This window comes from Ovis canadensis, chromosome 8 (assembly GCF_042477335.2).
Source record: "Ovis canadensis isolate MfBH-ARS-UI-01 breed Bighorn chromosome 8, ARS-UI_OviCan_v2, whole genome shotgun sequence".
Classification (NCBI taxonomy): Eukaryota; Metazoa; Chordata; class Mammalia; order Artiodactyla; family Bovidae; genus Ovis; species Ovis canadensis.
In genome coordinates, this window is record NC_091252.1 from 87,046,211 (window position 1) to 87,069,434 (window position 23,224).

Below are 23,224 nucleotides of genomic sequence, written 5' to 3' on the forward strand. Positions count from 1 at the left end.
TGAAGTCGTTCAGTCGTGTCCGACGCTGAGCGACCCCATGGACTGTGGCCCACCAGGCTCGTCCATGGGATTTTCCAGACAAGAGTGCTGGAGTGGGGTGCCATTGCCTTCTCCATAAGGTGAGCACCGTTTTATTAAAAGATCCTTTTATCTTCAAGCATGTGCACATCTGTCTAGGACTACAATGTTTGTAAACACTCTGGCTAATCTGTGACCTCTATAAAGCTGTGGCTAACTCAGCTTCCCATCCTAGTCAGTGTTTAGATGAAGAGTCTGCTAGAAAAACTTGCTTTTCTTCTGCCTGTCTGTAGCCACTGCTTGCAATTAGATGCTGAAATATACTTAAGAACACTTCCCAGGGTACTCGATTCTTATTTAAAGCATACATCCACCTGTAGTCAAATAAAATTTAGATATCCAAAGCCCTTAATGGACTGTTTTCCTTCTAAACTCAAGTTTCTAAAAGAAACCTTCCCTCCCCATCACAAACACAAACTAGTTAGACATGAGGGATATATTTAAAGAGAAAAGATAAACCTCCAGAAGTGTGTTACATGGTTAGTTCTCATCCAATCCTCTTCATCTTCTTCTCCTCCCAGAGTTTAGTCTATACAACTGGTAGAGTTGACCCTGAGGCAGAACAGAGTCTGACTCATCAGAGGGAGGCTAAATTATAGTTTGGACACCATGCTTACTTACTGAAGTGGGAACCTGTATGACTTAGAAAAAAATTAGCAAGAGTTGAAAGAGTTTTTTATTGTTAACCCTAAAATGACCAGAAAGTTCAGTTAGATAGAACTTTTCATCTCTTGAGGAGTTTAGGTAATTGCTTAATAATGATGACAGAACTAATGACTTCAGAGGCTAAACCCTCTTCCCCCTGACTTCTCCAGAATCAGCTTGCTACTAGGAAATTACAGAAGCTCATGCGAGTGATATCCAGTGAAATGAGGAGCAGAGAGAAGGTTGGGTTCAATCTCTTGTTGCAAAACAGAAATAGACTCACAGACTTAGAAAGCAAACTTGTGGTCAGCAAAGGGGAAAGGCCATTGGAGGGGAGGGGCGGGAAAAATTAGGAGATTGGAGTTAACAGATACATGACTATAGGTAAAAAAGATAAACATGGACCTACTGTGCAGCATAGGGAACTATATATAATACCTTGTGATAACTTATAATGGAAAAGAATATGGAGAAAAGTATATTTCATTTGTGTAGGTGTGCGTGTGTGTGTGTGTAACTGAATCACTTTGCTGTATACCTGAAACTAACACATTTGATGTAAATCAGCTATTGTTGCTGTTTCGTCACCAAGTCCTGTGTGACTCTTGCGACCCCATGAACAGAGGAGCCTGGCGGGCTACAGTCCATGGGGTTTCCCAGGCAAGAATACTGGAGTGGGCTGCCATTTCCTCCTCCCAGAGATCTTCCCCACCCAGGAATCAAACCCACATCTCCCGTGTCTCCTGTACTGCAGGTGGGTTCTTTACCAGCTGAGCCACTAGGGAAGCCTATAAATCAGCTATATTTCAATTTTAAAAAGAAGAAAAAGAAAGAGGCTCTTATTACAGATTATTGTAGAACTAGGTTTTTGGTGTCTGGATTTCACTTCTATTTAAATTACACGATGCCCAATTATTCATACCTCTCCTAGAAAAGGTACACGCGAACTGGGAACTGTTTTCTATTTGGAAATGGGAACCCGAAACTTTTGTTCTAGTTGATGACGTGGGGTAACTGACACATGTAACAATCACGGGCAATATCTGAGCAGCAGGCAGTGTGGGTAGGGGCTTCACAAGCTTGTGACTTCCTGGGTACCACCCTGTCTGTGATAACAGCCCCTGGCAGCTCTTCTTGCTCATTCTTGCACGCTTCACTCCACATGCTTGGGGAACTTGGCTAAGGCCACACAGCTCCTAAGTGGCAGAAACGGGGCTCAGCCCCTGCCAGACACGTCTTTCACACCTTCCCTGTCTCCAGTGTGTGTTCTTGCACAGACTCATGTGTTCTTGCCCCCTTCCTTCTTTCTCTCATGCTATCCAGGTGGGACAACCTCATCTTTCAGCTTTTTATATTTATAACCCATTCGAGGGTTTTTTATTCCCTTTCTTTTTCATGGCAAATTCATCTGTATTCTGTTGAACTTTGGTGACATTCTAGGACATGCTTGATGCATTTAACTAGGTTCTCAGCCACTTACCATATACTTGATCCTGTACAAACTGTTCAGCCCTTCTGAGCCCCAGTTTTCTCCTCTGTAATGTGAGTGTAATATTATTTTTCACAGTGGTTTTATGTAAAGCACCTGGCGTGGTGCTGGTGTACACCCTTTCTGAGATAATTTTGTTTTAGCCTCTTGTCTGTAATAATAAAATTTATTTCCCTTAGTGGAAGGTTAAGCACAGGATAATTTCAATTTAAGACAATCAAATTAGATAGGAAAAATGAGCCCACATAAATATTTCTTACAGATATCATATAGATGAACTGAGTAAAAACTAGTAAAATTACTAACCACAGGCTATACCATGAAAGAAAAATTCTCTAAGATTCAGACCACATACCATAAAAAAGTATGTGTGCCTCAACAAACTCTCAGCAATTAGAGAATTATGGATTTGGAGTAGCACAATTTCAGCTACAAAGGGGAAATTTTTGTTGAAAGAAATGAGTGTTGAAAGGGAAAGGTGGGGAAATGTGTATATATATATATATATACATATATATATACACATAAAATTTAAAACGTTTAAAGATTAAAATAGAATGAAAGCCACAAAATGCAAAAATATGCATGGCAAACTTTAGAAACTTGATAACACAGACACATTTATGTCAATGTGAGCACAATATCAGACAGTAATTAAATAAGGAAGGGATCCAAGGAAGCTTTCAGCTGTTTCACTCAAAATAAAACAAATAGAAAATTAAATTTGTCTCTTCAACACATTTTAAAATGAATTTTACCCCTACCAAGTAAATGAAAGTCCAAGGCCAAATCTGGAAAGGTTGTAAGGAAAAGAAAAATAGCCTCATGCATTATTGCTGACAATGTAAATAGATGATCTTTTTGGATAAGACCTGGCAGCATATAAATAGTAGGAATTATCAAAGTCTTCCTCTTTGAGCCAGCAGTGCTCTTCCTGGGAATTTATCCCAAGGGTATCATGAGATAAGCACTTATTAAGCCACTGCAGTGTGAGAAGCTGTGAGAAGCAGAGATGGAGGAGATAGACTCTCATTTGAAGGAACAACTAATGCAATTTAAAGGCACTAAAATAGTACATGTTCAAAAAAAGTTCTCAAAGCATTAATTATAATGGGGAAAAATGCAGGGTAGCCTAATTCTGAGAATGGGGAACTCATCGTTTCCCTGAATCACCTGCTGTCCCAAGACTAAAACTCCTCTCTTCTATGCGTACTCCTGTGAGCCCCATGGTGCCCCCACCGTAGGTCTAATCTACCCCTGGTTCCTCTCTCTGCTCACTCCCAACCCCATGGACTCAATTCCCAAGCCACATGCAACCCCACTCTAGCTGCCTTTATCCAGGCCACCATCATCCCTTTCCCATCTGGTCTTTATCTCCCTACTTGCATTCTTACTCCCTCCAATGTGTTTTCCAACTTCAGTTAGTGTCTTCTTTCCAAAATGCAGATCTGGTCATGGTGAAAGCGAAAGAAAGTGAAAGTGAAGTCGCTCAGTCATGCCCGACTCTTTGCGACCCTGTGGACTGCAGCCTATGAGGCTTCTTCGTCCATGGGATTCTCCAGGAAAGAATGCTGGAGTGGGTTACCATTTCCTTCTCCAGGGTATCTTCCCAACCCAGGGATCGAACCCGGGTCTTCTGCATTGGAGGCAGACGCTTTCACCTCTGAGCCACCAGGGAAGCCCTCTGATCATGGTACTTAGCTTCAAACCTTTCAAAACTTTGTCACTGCTTTGGTATAAAATCAAACTCTGTTTAAGATATTTCTGGCCTGGTTCCTGCTTACCTCTATAGTCTTGTCTCTTATTTCTCCCCTTCTTTACACCACACACACACACACACACACACACACACACACACACACCAGTTTCTACCTCACTACACTGCTTGCAGTTCCCCCAAACAGACACCTTGGGTCTTTGCAGGCGGCAGGCCCTATACCTGCTCCTCACCTCATTCTGAAATTCCAGGCTGTTCTCTCTATTCCTGTTTATTTTTCTGAATTCAATTCCTGTGTCATCCCCTCCAGGACATCTCCATGATATAGGCCACTTTCTGATACACATGCACACAAGATGCAGAGCCCACCCGTGTGCGCAGTCTCTGACTACCCCTTGTGTAGAATACTCTTTATTGGAAAAGAACTTCTGAATTCTGAAAACTCATATCCGAACACTGTTTTCCATTTAACTTGAGGCAAAATATATTATCCTATTTAATCTCTAATTGGTGAGTTGTAACACTATCTTTTATACTATTTTGTTGATAGTGGTAACTACAAACCATTTTAAATTATGTAAAAGAATTGTATTTAACTTGGGAGGTGAAAGGGAGGTCTCCCCAAGAAGGAGGTGATCCAGTTAAAGCTGCATTTCTCTGAGAGACTGCCCAAATCCTGTTAGTTAAAAAATTTATTAAGTCAACTGCTCATTAACTTAAAACTCTATTATCAAGTGTTTCCAGTAAGAGTAAAGAGGGAAACCTTTTAAGGTTTTTTGAGTGTGTTCCCTTGCCTTTAATGTAAATAGTATTTGTGACTCCTTAAAGGTTGGTATCGGAGAAGGCAATGGCACGCCACTCCAGTACTCTTGCCTGGAAAATCCCATGGACGGAGGAGCCTGGTGGGCTGCAGTCCATGGGGTCGCTAAGAGTCGGACATGACTGAGCGACTTCACTTTGACTTTTCACTTTCATGCATTGGAGAAGGAAATTGCAACCCACTCCAGTGTTCTTGCCTGGAGAATCCCAGGGATGGGGGAGCCTGGTGGGCTGCCGTCTATGGGGTCACACAGAGTCAGATACGACTGAAGCGACTTAGCAGTAGCAGCAGCAAAGGTTGGTATGAGTATTATCTGATACTTAGAGACCAAATGGGGCCCCCAAAAAGGTAAATATGTTTTCCTACTTTTTCTAGTCTAATATTTTAAAAACTGCTTCTAATGGATGTCTAAACTGAGCAGTGCCTAAAAAAACTTTAGTAATTCTATATAGTGAGCATGGAGACATCTAACTTATTATGCCATTAAGAACTCTTCACATGTAAACAAGAATTATTTCTTAACAGAAAAAGTCCATGCTAACTTCAGATGCCATAGTAAACAAAAGTTTTTTTGTATTAGGTTCAGCCTGAATTATCCACCTTGACCCAATCAAGCTGATGGAAGTAGCAGGAATTACTTTTGTGCAGACAGGGATAAAAACTAACCCTGGTCAATCAGCACCTTGTAATTAATCCACATACTCGTTTTAAAAGAGAGAAATGTTGGCACTTCTCTGGTTTAAGGTTCTACACCAATCTCATATAGCATTCTACAACTATATAGGGTTTGATTTCAGGATAGAATTACATATAACAAAGGTTTTGCTGTAACAGATGGTTATTTCCAACTGCCAAGTATTGAGGCTTTCTTGGGAATCTTTTCTAACCATCCATGAGCAAATTTATGAGTAAATGAATTAAAGACAAAACATGGAGTTACCTTTTAAATTTGGCTTGAAAACCTGGGCTTTAACATACTAGCTTAACATTGATATTGTGGTTTTTAAAACATGAAATCTCTGAATACCAACTAATTGTAAATTGGAAGTCAGTCCAAACAATATCGCCTTTCATTTCTGAAAAACAGGTAATAAACCACTGAAAAAAAGTACAACAGTGTTAATAATTTTATAAACCAGTATATTAAACAAATTCTTTTAAAGTTGCCTATATAAATGAAGGTACTACGCTAAGGGATAGTAGCCTCACTTTACTTTGATGTAGAGGAAAAAATAAATGTAGAAATCACTTTTGCTGTATATTAAGTGTTTGACATGAGAAGGCTCCATTGCCTTTTCTTTATTCTAGTTGCTGTGTTTTTAATAAAATGCACATTTAGCAGTTTTTAATATATTTTCACCCAGGTTTTAATCTTGGAATGAATACTAAGCTGCAAGGAGATACTTAGTCATTTGTTAAACTTCTTGAGCCTTATGGCTATATTCAGCAGTATTGGTAGGATTTCTAGGGGCGCAGAAGATGTGAATCTTAAATCTAAATAGGAGATCAATACTAGGAGCCCACCTTTCACCACAGTGCTCTCTTTGAAGAATCCATATAATAAAGTAGGTATCATAAAGTAGATCATACTTTCCCCTGGGAATGTTTTTATAATCACTAGCTACTTTTTAAATCAGATCTTAGCATCTAATTATAACAGTAGCATGTTTTTAAACATTACAAAAACCGTGATAGAAGTATCATACACACTCATTATACCAAAGTCCCCAGTGTACTATAGTTGCTCATTCATTCATCCCACAGATGCTATTGAATATGTACTATGTTCCAGGCACTATTCCAGGCTCTGGGGATTTGATATGGGCAAAAAACACATGCCCCTTCCCCCATCAATATTACAGAATAAACTAGTGACAGAGATGACTATAAACCAAATATTCATTGCAAAATATAAACGCTGAAAAGGAAAAAATATACAGGCATTGCCTTGAGGAGGTGGTCCTTGAAGAGAGCTCTGACAGATCAGTAGTAGCTAGGGGGTAGATCGTTATGGCAGAAAGCAATGTGAAGAGAGCATGAACCCCTAGAGAAACTTAGAGAAGAGTAATGAGACTGGAGGGGTACAGAGGCCAGTAAGACGAGTAAGGAGGCAGAGACTGGGCTTTCGAGGTGTTGGAGGCCATGTCAAAGGCTTGCTCATTGTCCTTGAAGACAGGAAAGAGCTTGGGAGAGTTTTCAGTTGAAGGGATAAGGGTGGGGTGACGTCAGATTCACAATCTTAAAAGTTTGTAGTGCAACAGTGGAGAAGGAAATGGCAACCCACTGCAGTAGTCTTGCCTGGAGAATCCTGTGGACAGAGGAGCCTGGTGGGCTGCCGTCAATGGAGTCGCACAGAGTCAGACACAACTGAAGCGACTTAGCAGCAGCAGCAGCAGTGCAACAGCCCTCCTCTCTCCATGAGGGACATTCTATTAGTACAAATGATAGATGAGCAGGCTAAAGATAGCGGAAAGTAAGTGCCGTTTGAGAGAGAGTTGTGCATGCGTGCTCAGTTGCTTTGTTCGTGATCGACTCTTTGCAACCCTGTGGACTGTAGCCCACCAGGCTCCTCTGTCCATGGGATTCTCCAGGCAAGAATATTGGAGTGGGTTTCCATGCCCTCCTCCAGGGGATCTTTCCAACCCAGGGATCAAACCTGCATCTCCTATGACTCCTTCATTGCAGGCAAATTCTAAGAAAAAAAAGAAAAATGGAGGTAGTAATAGTTTGCCTTTCTGGAGTAAAAGTGGAAAAGATGATTCCAGCATTTCTGGCTGGTATATCCCTGCAAATGGGAGTAACATTCACTTTACTGTGAAATTTCAAATCTCAGATATCAAATAGTCACTTAGATGTACTGGTCTATTGCTCAGGTGTTTGGGCCACAAGTAAAAATCAGTGATTGGATGGTCCTGCAAAGGAAACTGAGAAGGGTTGTCAGTATAGGTGGAAGGAAAAACAGGATTATAAGAAATTGAGGTCCCCAGGGGAATACAGAGCTTCAAGAAGAAAGGAGTGGCCAAAAGTGTCAGGTGCTGCCATCAAGTTATAGGAGAAAGAGACTAATAAATACTAGTGGGATTAGGAAGCATAATACTACACAGAGCTGTTCGGGTGGTTGGAGAGGGTGAGGGGAAAATTCGATTGGACTGAGTTGGGGAAGAAATGAAGAGAAGCACAGATAACCCATTTGTGATTTTATTTTATTTTTTACTAACCCTAACTGTTGAGGAGAACAGACCTATAGCTGAAGGAGGAGGACAGAGGGAGAGTCAAGGGAACAGCTTCTTGGATGGGCACGTCTGAGCAAGTCTTCCTACTCTTAGGGCGGATAGAGAAGAGATGCCTTGGACAGCTAATTAACATCTCTAAACAGCAAGACTTGCTTGTGTATATGAGAATCCAAATTCTATGTGAATTCACAAATACATTTTTGAAGGATTATCAGCATTAGCAGCTGATAATTAGCAACATGTGCTGAATATTTTTCCCCTGTGTGTGACCTCTATGATGCTGCAGACTGTATATATGGCACAGGGGATTTATATTGTAGTGCTTGGTAGATTTGAGTACAGCATCAATTCAGAGCCATTCAGCCTAGCTTGTTGTTACCACTTAGAGATAAGAAATGAGGATAGAACATTGCCCATGAGATGAGGCTCAAATCTGCTCACCAGATCACCCAGAAGCCAATGGCATGCCCATAAGAGCTAACAGTGGCACAAAACAATTTGCCGTAAATTGCAGGTAAACACCAGTGGCCCATACTTCATACAGCATCTGCCAGAAGCGTCAATCTCCAGATGTTATTTTGTTTCCCAAATGCCACATCCTAGAGCCAACCCCCTAGATGTTGGGACTTGGGGAAAAAGGGCAATTAAGACCTTCCTCTTCCATCCAAGTTCTGAACCAATTTGGAATTTGAAACAAAGGAGCAAGGCAGATAGAGTCTAAACCTCCACCTTTATTACCGATAAAACCAATGTTGGAGATTGTGTCTTACACCTGTGAGCAGGTGAGCATCCTGATACTGAACTCAGCATCAAAAGCCTTCCTGCCAGTGGGCTGAACAGGGACAACCCTCCCCACATAGAAGCGGAGCTTTCCTGCAAGTAAAGCAAAACCAGTGCCACCTGTGGGTAGGCAGCTCTCTGCCAAAAGAATTAAAATCTAATTCCTGCTTCCTGCCCCCAAGAGAAATGTGTGTGAGGAGTCAGAGAGACCAGCAGCTCTTGGAGCCCCGCTCAAATGGAAGAAATTCTCCACATAGCCAGCCCTCTGCCCAGCAGCTCCTCTTGAAAGAATAGTGAGAGGTAATATATTTGCTTGCAAAGAGTCGGACATGACTTAGCAGCTGAACAGCAACGACATATATTTGCTACAGAGATGGAAGCTATTCTTGGTTCTGGTCACTCAGTGCACATTTTAGTAGCTGACAGCCGTATCATCACAGCTTGTCATGCCTTTACACAATCAGCAGTTGCCAAGAGCCCTCTGTGTGACCAGAACCAGGTCCTGAGACCTTAGGAAGAAGCATGTGGCCTGTTCGGCCCTCACGCTCTTCAGAAGGTGGATGGGGATGGTACTGATGTTTCTGAAATTTAGAAAATAGTTGGTAACTCATGGACACCATAGGAAATTAGAAGCAAATATCCGTGAACTGAAGTTTATCATGAGACGTATATTGGCTTCTCCAGAGCCTTCAGCATGACTCTGGGTTTCTAGATCTGCTGTCTAAAGAAAAAGTGTGTTCCCTTCCCCAGTGTGCCCCTTTTCAGGAGTGGAGGGGGAGGGTGTCTTATAATAAGTCTGACGGGGGGAGATGACCTCATGGGCTCGCGTTGTCCTTCACTTCCTGGCGGGTGCACGGTGGCCTCTGGCGGGTCTCTTTCAGGAAGTGGATGTGTAGGACCTGGGAAGGGTGGGGTTGCCCTCCACAGGCAGGACATTACTCTTCTTCCTCTTCCTGACCACGTTTCCCACAGCCGTCCTGGTCATTGCTCAGCTTCCTGTCGGGGAAAACCTTGGCTACTGAGTGTCCACCTGCTACCACCAGCAAACTAAGGATGACAGAGAGTTCCGAGCTGTGTCGAAAGCTTGAGTCCACATAGACCCTTTGACAGTGGTACCCGGGGCCTCAGACATCTGAAGTGAAGATGGAGCCGGTTTTTTGTTTGGTTTTGTGTGGGGGAGGGGGGCGGTGAATGGGATAGGAAGCTGCCGCCTGGGCCAGTCGTGTTCTGGGCATGGAGTGTGGAGATTCCGAGGGGCCCTGAGGCGGAGAAAAGACAAGGCAGTGTCATGGGACGGCTGCTGCAGCCAGGGTGGCCTTGGGAGCAGAAGCAGCAAGGGGGCTTCTCGGGAGGATGAGGGGGCCAGGCAGCCTGATGCGTGTGCAGATGAGGGGGAAGCGTTGGTTTACCATATCGAGCACACTATGAGCTGGCGACGCACCTGGCTCCCCTGCTGTCACCAAGGTAATGAAGGTCCCAGACGTCGGGAAGCCTGCATTTACGACTTCCCTGGCAGTCCAGTGGGTAGGACTCTGTGCTTCCAATACCCAGGGCGTGGGTTTCATCCCTGGTTGAGGAACTGGATCCCACACGCTGCAGGACATGGCCAAAGCAAATCAGTTGATTAATTAAAAAAAGAGAAGAAGCAGCCCACGTTCAAGTAAGTTTATTTCTTCAGACCTTCCTTAATCCATCCAGGCTGCTAGGTCAAGTAAGTTTATTTCTTCGGACCTTCCTTCATCCATTTCAGGCTGGCAGGGAGAGCTAGGGAAAAGGCAGGCTCCCGGGCAGTTTTAGACCTGGGAGAGCAGTCATTTCAGGGTGAGCCCTGGGAATCTGTATTTTATAAAATGTTTCTGATACGCACTGGATTTGAGGCAGCTGGCTGAGTGGGACAGATGGATGCCCCAGAGGGGGACAAGTGCTATGGTTGTGAGCGTGAGGATTGTCTGAGAACAGGAGCTGTATACCGCCTTGAACGTGGAGGACTCAGGGCTGGCACACGGGGAGTGTTATTTCAGGTATCCACTGGCTCCGTGTACTGCCTTTCTCATAGGTCCCCGTCTCACCTCAGGGACTGACAGCAGCTGTGCAGGGACCAGGGCCTGAGGTGGAGCAGTTTGCTGTACTTCCGACCCTGGCCCCTGTGTCTCCCGCCCTGGACTTCTGATTGGCCCGCTGGGGACTGGTGGCTGCTATCTGCAGGGATCTCAGATACGTGGCAGCACTGATGATCGAGCCCCAGAGAAGAGCTCCGTTCGGGGCCATTAGTGGCCCTTCATAGAGCTGATCACTTGCTTTCAGCATCAATGTTATCTCTACCACCTCACCCTGAGGATGAGGCCGGGCAGCTTCTGCTCATCCTGATGGGTTCCTGGAATCCCTACCAGCCTGCATTCCCAGCCCACCCAGCCTCCTGCAACTGGGACAGCGTTCCACCAAGAGATGATCCAGAGTAAACACACTCTGTGCTCCTGCCTCCTGACTCTGTCCCCTGAGGAATTCCGAGTGACACTGGGCCATCCTCAAGACCCCTGTCTCTCAGCTAAGACCAGACCCCAGGCCTGAGCACCTGGCTCCCTGCTGTCCTTCCCTGAGGTCATCCCACTGCCAGGGGGCTGTCCCCAGAAAAAGGCAGGTTCAGCTGTCCTTGGGACTCTGGGGGTCACAGGAACTGAGAGACTGCTGAAGGCCTCTTTGCTCTTTTCCCTGAAGGGCAGATAGTGTTTCCTGAGTGCCTCTCCCAGCAGAACCCGGCGGGGCCCTGGTGGCGGAGGGGAGGAAGCTGTCCAGGGCAGAGGGAGCCCCTGCTCCAGTGAGGAAGCGGGGAGGGCACAGGACTGGGCCCTCTCAGCAACCACTGTGCCTCCCCAGAGTGACCCCACCCCGTGCCTCAGATGTGTGTCTGAACTCCTCCTGAGGTCACGAGCAGAGATCAGAGATGACAGCTTCCTGCTCTCAGGCCATTTCACATCCCTATCATTCGTTTCTACATTCCCTCCATCTGCCATGATACCAAAGTTTTTCCACTGTTTGGAAAAGTCAAAATAATTAGCAAATGAGGGAAAGTTCAGCTAAATGAATACGTAAAATATGTATCCCCAAAGCGCTACTGCTTTTTAGTACACTGGAGGCTTTTTTTTTAAGTATTGGGATGATTGTGGAGGGATTTGGGGAATTTGCCTACTTCCTGCAAAAACAACCTTGATCTTATCAGATAAGGTGTAGCTGGGGAGGAGAAATAGAGCAAAGTCAGGGAATGGATCATTCCATCTCCATCTGTGTAATCCATAGCAGTCATAAGGACAGAAAATAATGTCAAAAGACCCAGCCTGCCTACAGTTAATTCAGGCTGAGTGAATATAGTGTACCAAGGGATTCTAGAATTTTCTACTGCCTGACACCCCCGCCCCTCCCCAGGTTTAAGGCAAGCATTGGTCTCTAACCAATGTGCACCTGGAATCTTGACCAGTAGGGGGCATAGGTGAGCAGTGTACTCTATGCCCAACACACAAGTCCCACCTTCTCAGTTTGAGGCAATTCCAACTAGCTCACCAGGAGATAGAAAAGAATTAGGTCATCGGGATCTATTCTTTTTTTTTTTTTTAAGTTATTGACCATTTACATAATTGTGAAATTTTATTAAATTCCCTTAATCAACTTTCCTCATCCTCAAAAGCTGATATAATTCTGTGGCGTGAACACTCAGACATTAGAAATACTTTTCACATTTTGTAAACAAATTCTGTTTATCTAGACGACTGGTTCTCTTTTGGAAAAACAATTGCCCAAAAGCTGTTCCAATTTAGGGGAGAAAATAAGCTGGGAAAAGAGAAATAGATAGACATGTTCATGCCCCCACCCCACAACTAGTCCCTTTTGTCTGTTTGCCTGTGGGTTTGGGTTTTTTGTTTTGTTTTGTTTTAATTTTATGGAAGTGTAGCTGATTTACAATGCTGTGTTCACTTCTGCTGTGCCAACAGACTGACTCAGTTATATATATGTATATATATTCTTTTTCATAATCTTTTCTATTATGCTTTATCTTGGGTACATTTAAATCAGTCATTTTTAGATGTTGAAAAAGTAGGCTTAATTTCTTTAAGTGAAAAATGAAGAGTCAAAAGAACAAAGCACTTCCCCGCAGGAGATCGGCGCTTCCGTCACACCGAGCATCCTCTCCTCTGGATGGGCTGTCTGCGTAGTGCCCATCTCTGTTTATTCTGTTTTCTGCCCTTGCTCGTCTCATCTCCCACTTTCCCTGGGCCTCCTGAAGGAGGATCCGCAACACAGGATGAGTGTGTGGGTGGAGGCCGAAGACGGGTGAACTGCCCGGACCTGTCTGTCTGGGGTGTAACTCCATCACAGGTGGACGGCGTTCTCCCGACGGTGGCAGCCAGACAGGGCTGTCCATCCCGTCCCGGGCACCCGGCAGGGCCGCGGCCACCTGCGGACATGCTGTCCACAACCATGGTGGGGGCTCTGGTCAGAGGGTGGAGAAATCGAAGCTCTCCTCGAAGGGCAGAATCCAAGCTTCTTATCCCTCAGAGCCAAGATGAAATTCAGACTCCAGGTAGGTTTGTGACTTTGCTATGACTGCCTAGTTTTCTTTTTAAAGGGTTCAGGAAGGTGATAATGAGCTTAGGAGCTTCCCCACACACACCCCCCTTCAAAGAGAATTGATACATCTTTAGTCTGTTTTTCTTCTCAGGTTATTATAAATTATGGCTAACTCACTGGTGGAAGGTTTATTTTTGCTTTTCCAAGTCAAAGACACAGGGACCTTCAGTGGTTGCACAATGAAAGATCATCATCTCACCTATTTTCCTTCAAAAGCTTTTATTTTAACATGTATCCTGGTTCTATGATATGTATATTCGACTAGTAGAACAGGAAAGGTTTACTGGCTTTTGGCAAATTCTGGTCCAAGTTGTATCATTTTGGTACTTCTGGTGTGGGAAATGGTAAAAGTAGTTAGCTTCTGGCTTTCCTCATTAATTATTTTTATTTTCTGTTACTCTCGTTTTGAGGCAACAATAGAACTCATGACCAAAATGTAGCTTGCCTGTTAACTTCACTCCAAAGGCTTTGGTGGCCTTCTTTGAAAGAAATTTCCTTTGGAATGAAACTCTTTGGAAACTCCTGATCTCGTTCTGTTCTGTCTGGACCTTGGACTTCTTAAGGATACTTAGAAGGGAACTCTTTGGGCTTGCTGATGTTTGACCTATGAGAGAAGCACAGAGCCGGCAGAGGAAGCAGGGATGAGCTCAGAAAAAATCGACTCCCGGGGGCTTTCTGAGCTGGCCCGCTACCCCTCAAAAGGCTTCTACCTGACTCAGAGCTCTGAGAGGTTCCAAGCAGTGATGGCTGACTATCCCTTCATTTCAACAAATTCGTATGTGCCTCATTTTTCTAGATACTGACTTTCTCTGGTCGCTAGCTAACCTACAGTTGAGAGGTATGAAGATTCAGGTTACAGTTTGTTTTGTTCTGATGGTGGTTTCCGACCATAATTTTCACACTGACGGTATTCAAAGTGAATCAAGTCAAGAGGCTACTGTGAACACGGTCTTACATGTTTATTCATAGCAAGATAGTCAATTCATTGTTTAACCGGATATGAAAAAGATAGAAGGCTCTGCTGTGTTCTAAAGTGCCAAAAGAGTCAGTGATCACTGGTGACATCTGGCAATCAGAAAGAAATGTGAACTGTAGCGTTTCAAATGTTGATCACCTTGTTGCACTCCGGGTACGTTTATTTAAGAATATTCAGAGCTTTACAAGATGACAAAGTAGTATGCTAACAAGTGAGGGAATTTTTTTTAACAGCTTAATTGAGATATAATTTACATGCCATACAATTCACTCATTAAAGGAGGCAATTCAATAATTTCTGGTACATTATATTATTCATTTTTTAAGCTATAGAAAATCTTATATTACATAAAATTTGCTATTTTGACTATTTAGAAGAGTACAATTTAGTGGTATTAATTACATTCATAATTCTATATAGTCATGACCACTGTCTACTTGTAAAGCTTTCGTCACCCCAAACAGAAACTCTGTAACCATGAAGCAATAACTCCCTATTCTCTCCTGCCCCCACCTTTGGTCACCTCTAAATTGGAAAAGACTCTGATGCTGGGAGGGATTGGGGGCAGGAGGAGAAGGGGATGACAGAGGATGAGAAAGTTGGATGGCATCACTGACTCGATGGACGTGAGTCTGAGTGAACTCCAGGAGTTGGTGATGGACAGGGAGGCCTGGTGTGCTGCGATTCATGGGGTCACAAAGAGTCAGACACGACTGAGCAACTGAACTGAACCTACTTCCTGCCTCTAGATATGTCCCTAGGTTAGATATTGCATATAAATGGAATCATACAATATTTTTCCTTTCACATCTGGCTTATTTCACTTAGAGTAATGTTTTCAAGAGTCATCACAACACGTATCAGAACTTCATTCCTTTTTATGGCTGAAAGGATAGTGTGTTTTAATTCTATTTTATTCTCCCTTCCTTAAATATATCTTAATTTCTAACCTGGTCATAGAAAAACCTTGAGACTTTTTTTTGGTCTACTGGTATTTTTATGTTTATTTAAAGTCTGAAAAGACTCTTAGAAAGGTATTTGTTTTCAGTTAGCTTTTTAAAGGCAGGGGCCATAGATTAATCTTTTAAAAATCCTTTTTATCCCCTCATGTCTAGTCCAAGAACTGGTCTACAGTATTCCACAAATTTGTCTTGAGCTGGACAAGATGAATAGTTTATAAGGTTTTACTTTTACGTGAGTGAGGTCGCTCAGTTGTGCCCGACTCTTTGCGACCCCATGGACAGTAGCCTGCACCAAGCTCCTCCATCCATGGGATTTTCTAGGCAAGAGTACTGGAGTGGGTTGCTGTTTCCTTCTCCAGGGAATCTTCCCGACCCAGGGGTCGAACCCAGGTCTCCTGCATTGTAGACAGACGCTTTACCGTCTGAGCCACCAGGGAAGTAGGTACCAGCAAAGAGAATTTAAATAAAAAGTAATATAATCTTTATGCTTTAGTTCTTTCTTTACTGGAGAAATGGTATTTTCTTTTGATGTAAAAATTTCCAGCTGCAGTTATTTCACACACCTAGAATTTTATTTCACATGCCATAGAATCACCAAATACTGAGAGTAGAGTGTTAGTAGAGTAGCAAATATAATATGTTAAACTGTGACATGTCCAAAGTTAACTCAGGAAATCTGACAATGCCTAATTCATACTAGTTTAGAGCCTATTAGAGAAGGAAATGGCAACCCACTCCAGTATTCTTGCCTGGAGAATCCCATGGACGGAGGAGCTTGGTGGGCTACAGTCCACAGGTCGCAAAGAGTCAGACACGACTGAGCGACTTCACTTTCACTTTCAGAGCCTATTTGGTGATTTTTTTTTTTTAAGGTGATTAGAGAGTATCCCAGCTGCTTAGTAGTGTGACGTTAAACAAATCTTTTCAGCTCAAAGGTGCTCTTGGTGCTGTTGACCTCATTACTCGTTCTTGGTGCTGGACTCAGGAATTAAGAGCAGTCAGACTGAAACAGAAACTCTTGCAAGTTGAAGAAGCCTTTTGACACCTCGCTGAAGTAGAGAAACTGGAGGCAAGGGTGGATTGGGGTGATTCACAGGGTTTATCTTTAAATACAAAATATACCTCTGTTTCTTCCAGTTCTGTCCAGATAACTAAGGATGTACATGTATGCTTATGTGGCAGCCCACACTTAACTAAAATGTGCTCTTATTATGCTTTGACTGTTTCAAAAGTTGTAAAGGACATGAGAAGGAGGAGGGATGCGAAATGAAGCCCTTGATGAGGACTTGGAAATAAGTCATCAAAGGATACCTTTGCTGCAGATGATTCCCAGCCTACTTTCTCAACATCTAACCAAGAACAAACTTTTGCACATTCATTTTTTTCCCTAATTTTATTGCAGTATAGTTGATTTACAATGTTGTGTTAATTTCTACTGTATAGCAAAGTGATTCATTTATACACACAGACACACTTTTGCATATTCTTTTCATTATGGTTTATCCCAGGATATTGAATATAGTTTCCTGTACTATCCCGTAGGACCTTGTTATTTATCCATTCAATGTACTACGGTTTGCATCTGCTAATCCCCAAATCCCACTCCATCCCTCCCCCTCCCCTGGCAACCACAAGCCTGTTCTCTGTCTGTGAGTCTGTTTCTGTTTCAAAGATAAGTTTATTTGCATTTGCATATTTTAAAAATGCAACAAAGTGACTTGCACTGTTGAGTGAAATCATGTCCATTTTTGTGTATGTGCTATTTCAGAAATTCTGTTCCTCAATGACGTGCCCATGAATGCCCGAAAAACTTGGCCATGTCACTCATTTCCAGCATAGCAGAGGCCACACCCACCATCCACTGGTCCTATGGGCCTCCGTTAGGTAATGAGCCCAGTTAGAGCCCTCTGGCTTGATACTCTAAATCCCCCATCGTCAGTGATCTATGACTGGCGCTCAGTGACTCTTTTTGATGGCAGGGCCTTCAGAAACATGAACCGCAAAATGTTATCAAGGCAGGAGCCTCGTTTTCGTGGCCAACCTGTATAATCTATCTTGATGCCTTATAAGTCATACCAGGTGCTTAAGTTATTATTGCTTTTCACATTTCAAAGGCGTACAGACTACCATTGGCCTCAATATAAAATAATAATTTCTGGCTGTAGGACTCGACACCCTATAGTCGAAGAGAAAGCCTTTCCTTCCTCATTTCTCAGTGACAGCCTGTAATCATCTTTGAGTAATTTTTAAGATTCTTTCTAAACCACCATTTCCCTCATCATGTCGGCTGGGGAACAGCTTCTCCGTGTATGAATGGAATGGTTCTCATTCCTTTCCAAGCTCAACCACCCAGCTAGTAAGAAAAGGTAGCTGTAAATCTCCGTCAACTTTCTTTTTTCAATAGTTCTGCTGGGAGCAGAGTCAGATGATAAAGTTAGCTCACCACCAGATACTGAGGACCTGCCAGGGGAAGTTTCAGGTAACCACTAAAGAAAATATGATTTTACCCACACCTTATCCCCTCATTCAGCTCCAGCCTATGCTTGAAGGAATGGGGACCAGGGGTGGATCTGGGCCTCTAGTTAGCTGGCCCATCTCCTTCTTTAGGCCTTGGACAAGTTTCAGGTAGTTTGTTTGGCTTCTTTCAATTCCAACTGGAATTCTTAATCATACCCCATGTGTTGTTATTGTTGTTCAGTCACTAAGTTGTGTCTGATTCTCTGTGACTCCATGGACTGCAGCATGCCAAGCTTGCTAGTCCTTCAGCATCTCCCAGAGTTTGCTCAAATTCATGTCCACTGAGTCAGTGATGCTATCTAACTGCTTCATCCTCAGCCACCCTCTTCTCTTTTTGCCTTCAATCTTTCCCAGCATCAAAATCTTTTCCAATGAGTCTACTCTTCACATCAGGTGGCCAAAGTATTGGAGCTTCAGCTGCAGTATCAGTCCTTCCAATGAATATTCAGGACTGATTTCCTTTAGGATTGACCGGTTTTATATCTTTGCAAAGGGACTGCTCTCATGAGTCTTCTCCAGCACCACAATTCAAAAGCATCATTTCTTCAGTACTCAGCCTTCTTTATGGTCTCACATCTGTACACAACCACTGGAAAAACCATAGCTTTGACTGTATGGACCTTTGTCAGCAAAGTGATGTGTATGCTTTCTAACACGTTGTCTAGATCTGTCTTAGCTTTCCTTCCAGGGAGCAAGCATCTTTTAATTTCTTGGCTGCAACATTAGGCAAGAGTAAAATGAACCCTGAGAAATCATAGCTTGGTGTATGTTTTACCTATAAGATGAAATTGTTTCATCTTTATAAACCAAAATTAAAATTAACTCCATTCTATAATGAATGGTAATGACTAAATATGACAGTAATGATTGAAAATAATTTACTATATCTGTGACTGTTTTCTGATGGGATTTAATAGACTCTTATACTCTGAATTTTAGTACTAATTTTACTAGTTTAGACAAGCTATGCATCCCTTTCCCCATATTTCTCCATGATTAACTATCATTACCATTTGATAAGAGCCCCTTATTTTAATTAGAATAATCATAGGGCTTATGATTCAATAAATATTCACTGAACTGCTAATATGTAAGACTAATGGGCATGCTAGAAAGATTAAAGAATTATTAAAGGATTACTAAGGCTTCTCCTTTTTTAAAATTGAGGTATAATTGACATATATCATTGACAGACACCATAATGATTTGATTTTGGTATGTTATAAAATGATCACCACAATAAGTCTAGTTAACATTCAACACCACATGTAGTTACAGATTTTTTTTTCCTATGATGACAGCTTTTAAAATCTATCTAAGGCTTATCCTTGACCCCAAAAGAGCATTTGGGACCTAGAGAAAACAAAGATAAAGAAATGCAACAAATATAATATGAGTAAACAGAATTAAATACATGGTAAATGGATATTGGAGGAAAGAATGATTAATTTTAAGAGATAGTACGGTTTCCCAAGTAGATAAAACTTGAGTTGGGCCTTCCAAACCATTGAAGGTATTTTCAACTCTGAAATTAGGGCTAATAGAAAGTAAATATTTGCTCCTGTTACACTTCCAACCTTTTTTCACGCATGAAGTGTCCCCTAAGTCAAACCAAAGGCCTGAAATTAATTTGGTTATTTACTGTCGGGGCAATTATAGTATAGAAGCAAATTCACTCAGAGGCCACATGTGCCATACTTAGAGTGGGAAGAGCATCCCAAGGGCAGACACCAGCCTGAGCAAGGGCCCAGAGGCATGAAAAGCTGGTAGTACTCATGGGGAGCGCTGGGGAGTCTAATATGGCTGCAGTAACTGGCCAGACACCAGAAGGCTGACTACCAAGGTTAGGAGTGTGGACTTGAGCTGCAGACCACATGAAACTATATCAAACTTTCTTGGCAGAGTGTAAACCTGCATTCTGAGTTTTAGAAGAGAGCTGTGTAAAGATATGGCTTGAGGAACCAAGAAATTGAATTTAACAAAATATATTAAGGAGGTCATTGTCATGACTCACCCCAAAACTCTGAAACTGACAGTAAGGAAAGGAAAGGTGGAAAGAAGATACATAGACGTAACATTATGTTTATGGCCTTTGTAAAAGTTTTATAGCAATCGCTTATAAGGTCCATCATCTCAATGACTGTACTCATGGGACCTTAGTTTATGGAAGTGAGTGAATGATAACGTGGAGGGACTAATGCCACTAAAAGATTCTTATTACTCACATTTCCCAAGGATGGGGGTATAAGGCCACATGGGGACACACCAGTTTTGTCCAAGAGGCAGAAAGAAATGAGAGGAAAGCCGAGATCAGACATTGCTGTGGGGTTGCCCATGCAGGGCAGGGTCCACAGCTTAGGACTGGCTAGTTTGAATAATTCTAGCTGGCCTTGGGACATACGGGCTCCCCCTGCTTGTCGGATACCTAACCCTGGGGTTTTGTGTGAGAGTTAGATAAAGGGGTGGTTCAGGGTATACTCTGGGTCACAGGGGAGATGTAAACAACTCTGGCTGTTTGTTTGGCCCTACGATTGTTGCTGTTCAGTCGCTAAAGTGAAAGTGAAAGTCGCTCAGTCATGTCTGACTCTTTGCGACCCCATGGACTATACAGAAGGGAATGGCTACCCACTCCAGTATTCTTGCCTAGAGAATTCCATGGACAGAGGTGCCTGGCAGGCTACAGTCGATGGTGTTGCAAAGATTCAGATATAACTGAGCGATATCTGCGGCCGCAGAACATTTGGATACATACTTTATTACTTAATCCTCTCAACCATGTGCAGTAAGTGCCAGATTGTCCCCATTTTGCACATGAAGCAACTGAGATCCAAAAGGGTTCAGCAATTTGCCCACGTTCACACTAGTGAATGATTTTTCCAGCCAGATTCAGTTCAGGTCGTGATCAGCTTCACCCCCTGCTACTAAGCTCTATCCCCACATGTACTTCTCTATTTGATTATACTTCTCACTCTGGACTCAGCACGTGAGATTAGTTCTGTTGAAAAAGTGGTGGGAACTTTTTGAAGCTCCCTCAGAGCTGATTAGACTAGGGAACAGAACTGGATATATGTGCTTCACTATCTCTCTGTAATTCTTTATGCTTCTACTTGCTTTGTCAGAAGAGTGCGAAGATGTATTTTCATACTGGTGGCCTCCCATGCAGCACATTATAATAAGAAAATATTATTAAGTAAAACGTGTGACTTCAGCAGTGTCTCCTCCATTCCCAGAAACTGATTCTAGACTTTGACTTTTTTTTTCTGATCTCTTTGACTCTGGGACTTGGAAGCTCTCGTGTCAGCAAACAAAGCCCTTGGCAGACTCTTTTCCTCCCCTGTGTCATGAGCCAGTGATCCAAATTGGCTATGGAAGAGTCTCTGAATTCCCTGGGATAGACTCTGAGGTCCTGCATCAATAACTACCCCATTTGGTCATTGTCCAGTACTTCCTTGGATCATCCCACCACTCCCCGTGAGGTCTGTCTCTTCCCAGCTGCCAAGGCTTTGTTCTCTAACATTTGGCTGCCTTCTCACCCCTTCTCTCCACACATCTTCATGCCTCACTTCCACGAAGAGCCAGCTTGGTGCTCAGCCTCTGTGGGAGGGTGGCCGCAGAACATGTAAATCACACAGCCACATCCATGAAGCATCTGCTTTGCAAAAAGCCATGAGGGGAATACAGGACCATGAATGGCCCAGGTCAAGATCTCAGGGAGCTTGGGACGGCTTGAGAGGCAGAGTGAAATGTGAGTGAGTGAGTGAGTGAGTGAGGGAAGTCACTCAGTCACGTCCAACTCTTTGCAACCCACGGACTGTAGCCCACCATGCTCCTCTGTCCATGGGATTTCCCAGGCAAGAATACTGGAGTGGGTTGCCATTTCCTTCTCCAGAGTATCTTCCCAACCCAGGGATTAAACCCAGGTTTCCTGCATTGTAGGCAGATGCTTTACCATCTGAAATGGTAAAAGATGCAAATAACACTTTAAAAAATGAAGGCTGTATCAAACAAGAGTTTAGAAGCCATTCCCCACCAAATTAGTACCACTTTTTGCTTCACTCATCTTCACCTTTCCATGTGCTCCCCACAGTTTAGCTAGGAGCTTTCACTCTTGAACTGGGCTGTGAACCATCAGAGAGAGGTGTCACAGGTCTAGTCTATATAAGAGCCTTTGCAGAAGGAACATGGCAGCTATGTCTGTTCCCTACCCACTAATAGTCCAGTTACGTGGGGACAATCCCTGTCTTTACATGCAGAGCTCAGCTGCAGGGAATTAGTGAAGCAGAGGGAGTAAACGTTTCAGCCCCAGAGTTAGACTGTCTGGCTTATATACCAGTTACACCACTTCATAGTTAGATGACTTTGAAATCTACTTCCCTCCTGTGCGCCTCATTTTTCTTAAGTGCAAAATAGGATAGCAATACCTACCTTTTAGAATTGTTATGAGAATTAAATGAGTTAATTTTTTTTTTCGTTCATGGCAGCTTTATTCAGATTAGCTCCAAACTGGAAACTGTTATACATAAATGTCCATCAGAAGGTGAATGGAAGCACAAATTGAGGTATATCCATATAGTGAAATACTAAAAGAACCACTGATACACACAGTACGAATGGCTTGTAAAATAATTTTTCTGAATAAAACCAGACATAAAAGATTATATACAAATTCAAGAAAAGACTAATCTTTTAAAAAACTGTTTATTTTCTGTTGGTGTATAGCTGGTTAACGGGGCTTCTCAGGTGGCTCCAATGGTAAAGAATCTGCCTGCAATGCTGGAGACCCAGGGTCAATCCCTGGGTCAGGAAGATCCCCTGGAGGAGGAAATGGTGCAACCCACTCAAGTATTCTTGCCTGGAAAATCCCATGGAAAGAGGAGCCTGGCAGACTATAGTCCTTGGGGTCACAAGAGAGTCAGACACGACGTAGTGACTAAACAGTTAATAATGTTGTTTTAGTTTCAAGTGGACAGCAAAGGGACTCAGCCATACGTATACATGTATCCATTCTCCCCTAAAAAAAAAATGAGTTACCTTTTTTAAAGCATAAAAATGGTACCTGGTACACAGTAAAAACCCATATTACTATGTGGTCCTCATGACCGAGTGATTCTCATCTTTTAGAGGTTTTCTAGTCCATTCCTGGAGCAGTCTTGTAAGTCATCAGTTCCATTAATCGTCTCTGTAAATTTTACAAAAACAAAGTTTAAAAGCTTGAGCATAAGCATTTCCCCTGGAATACCAGAATTGTTGGTATTTTATTACTTCTCCATGGACATTTGAATAGCCAACAATGGCTTTGAAAATAATTGGGAAGACGTGCAGCGTCTGTCGGTCTCCATATTGAAGTTTCTGTTGTGTTTTTGTTTCCATGTGAACTTTATTTTTTT

The 23,224-nt window shown here is 42.9% G+C and overlaps 1 protein-coding gene and 1 non-coding gene across 3 annotated transcripts in view; one reads left to right on the plus strand and one right to left on the minus strand.

The window, feature by feature from the left end:
- Positions 1-23,224, plus strand: part of PLEKHG1 (pleckstrin homology and RhoGEF domain containing G1) — a 253,999-nt gene that overhangs the window by 89,940 nt on the left and 140,835 nt on the right. The gene's annotated exons all lie outside the window — the stretch shown is intronic.
- TRNAW-CCA (transfer RNA tryptophan (anticodon CCA)) lies at positions 3,819-3,890 on the minus strand. Its single transcript has one exon. It is a non-coding gene; the product is annotated as a tRNA-Trp (tRNA).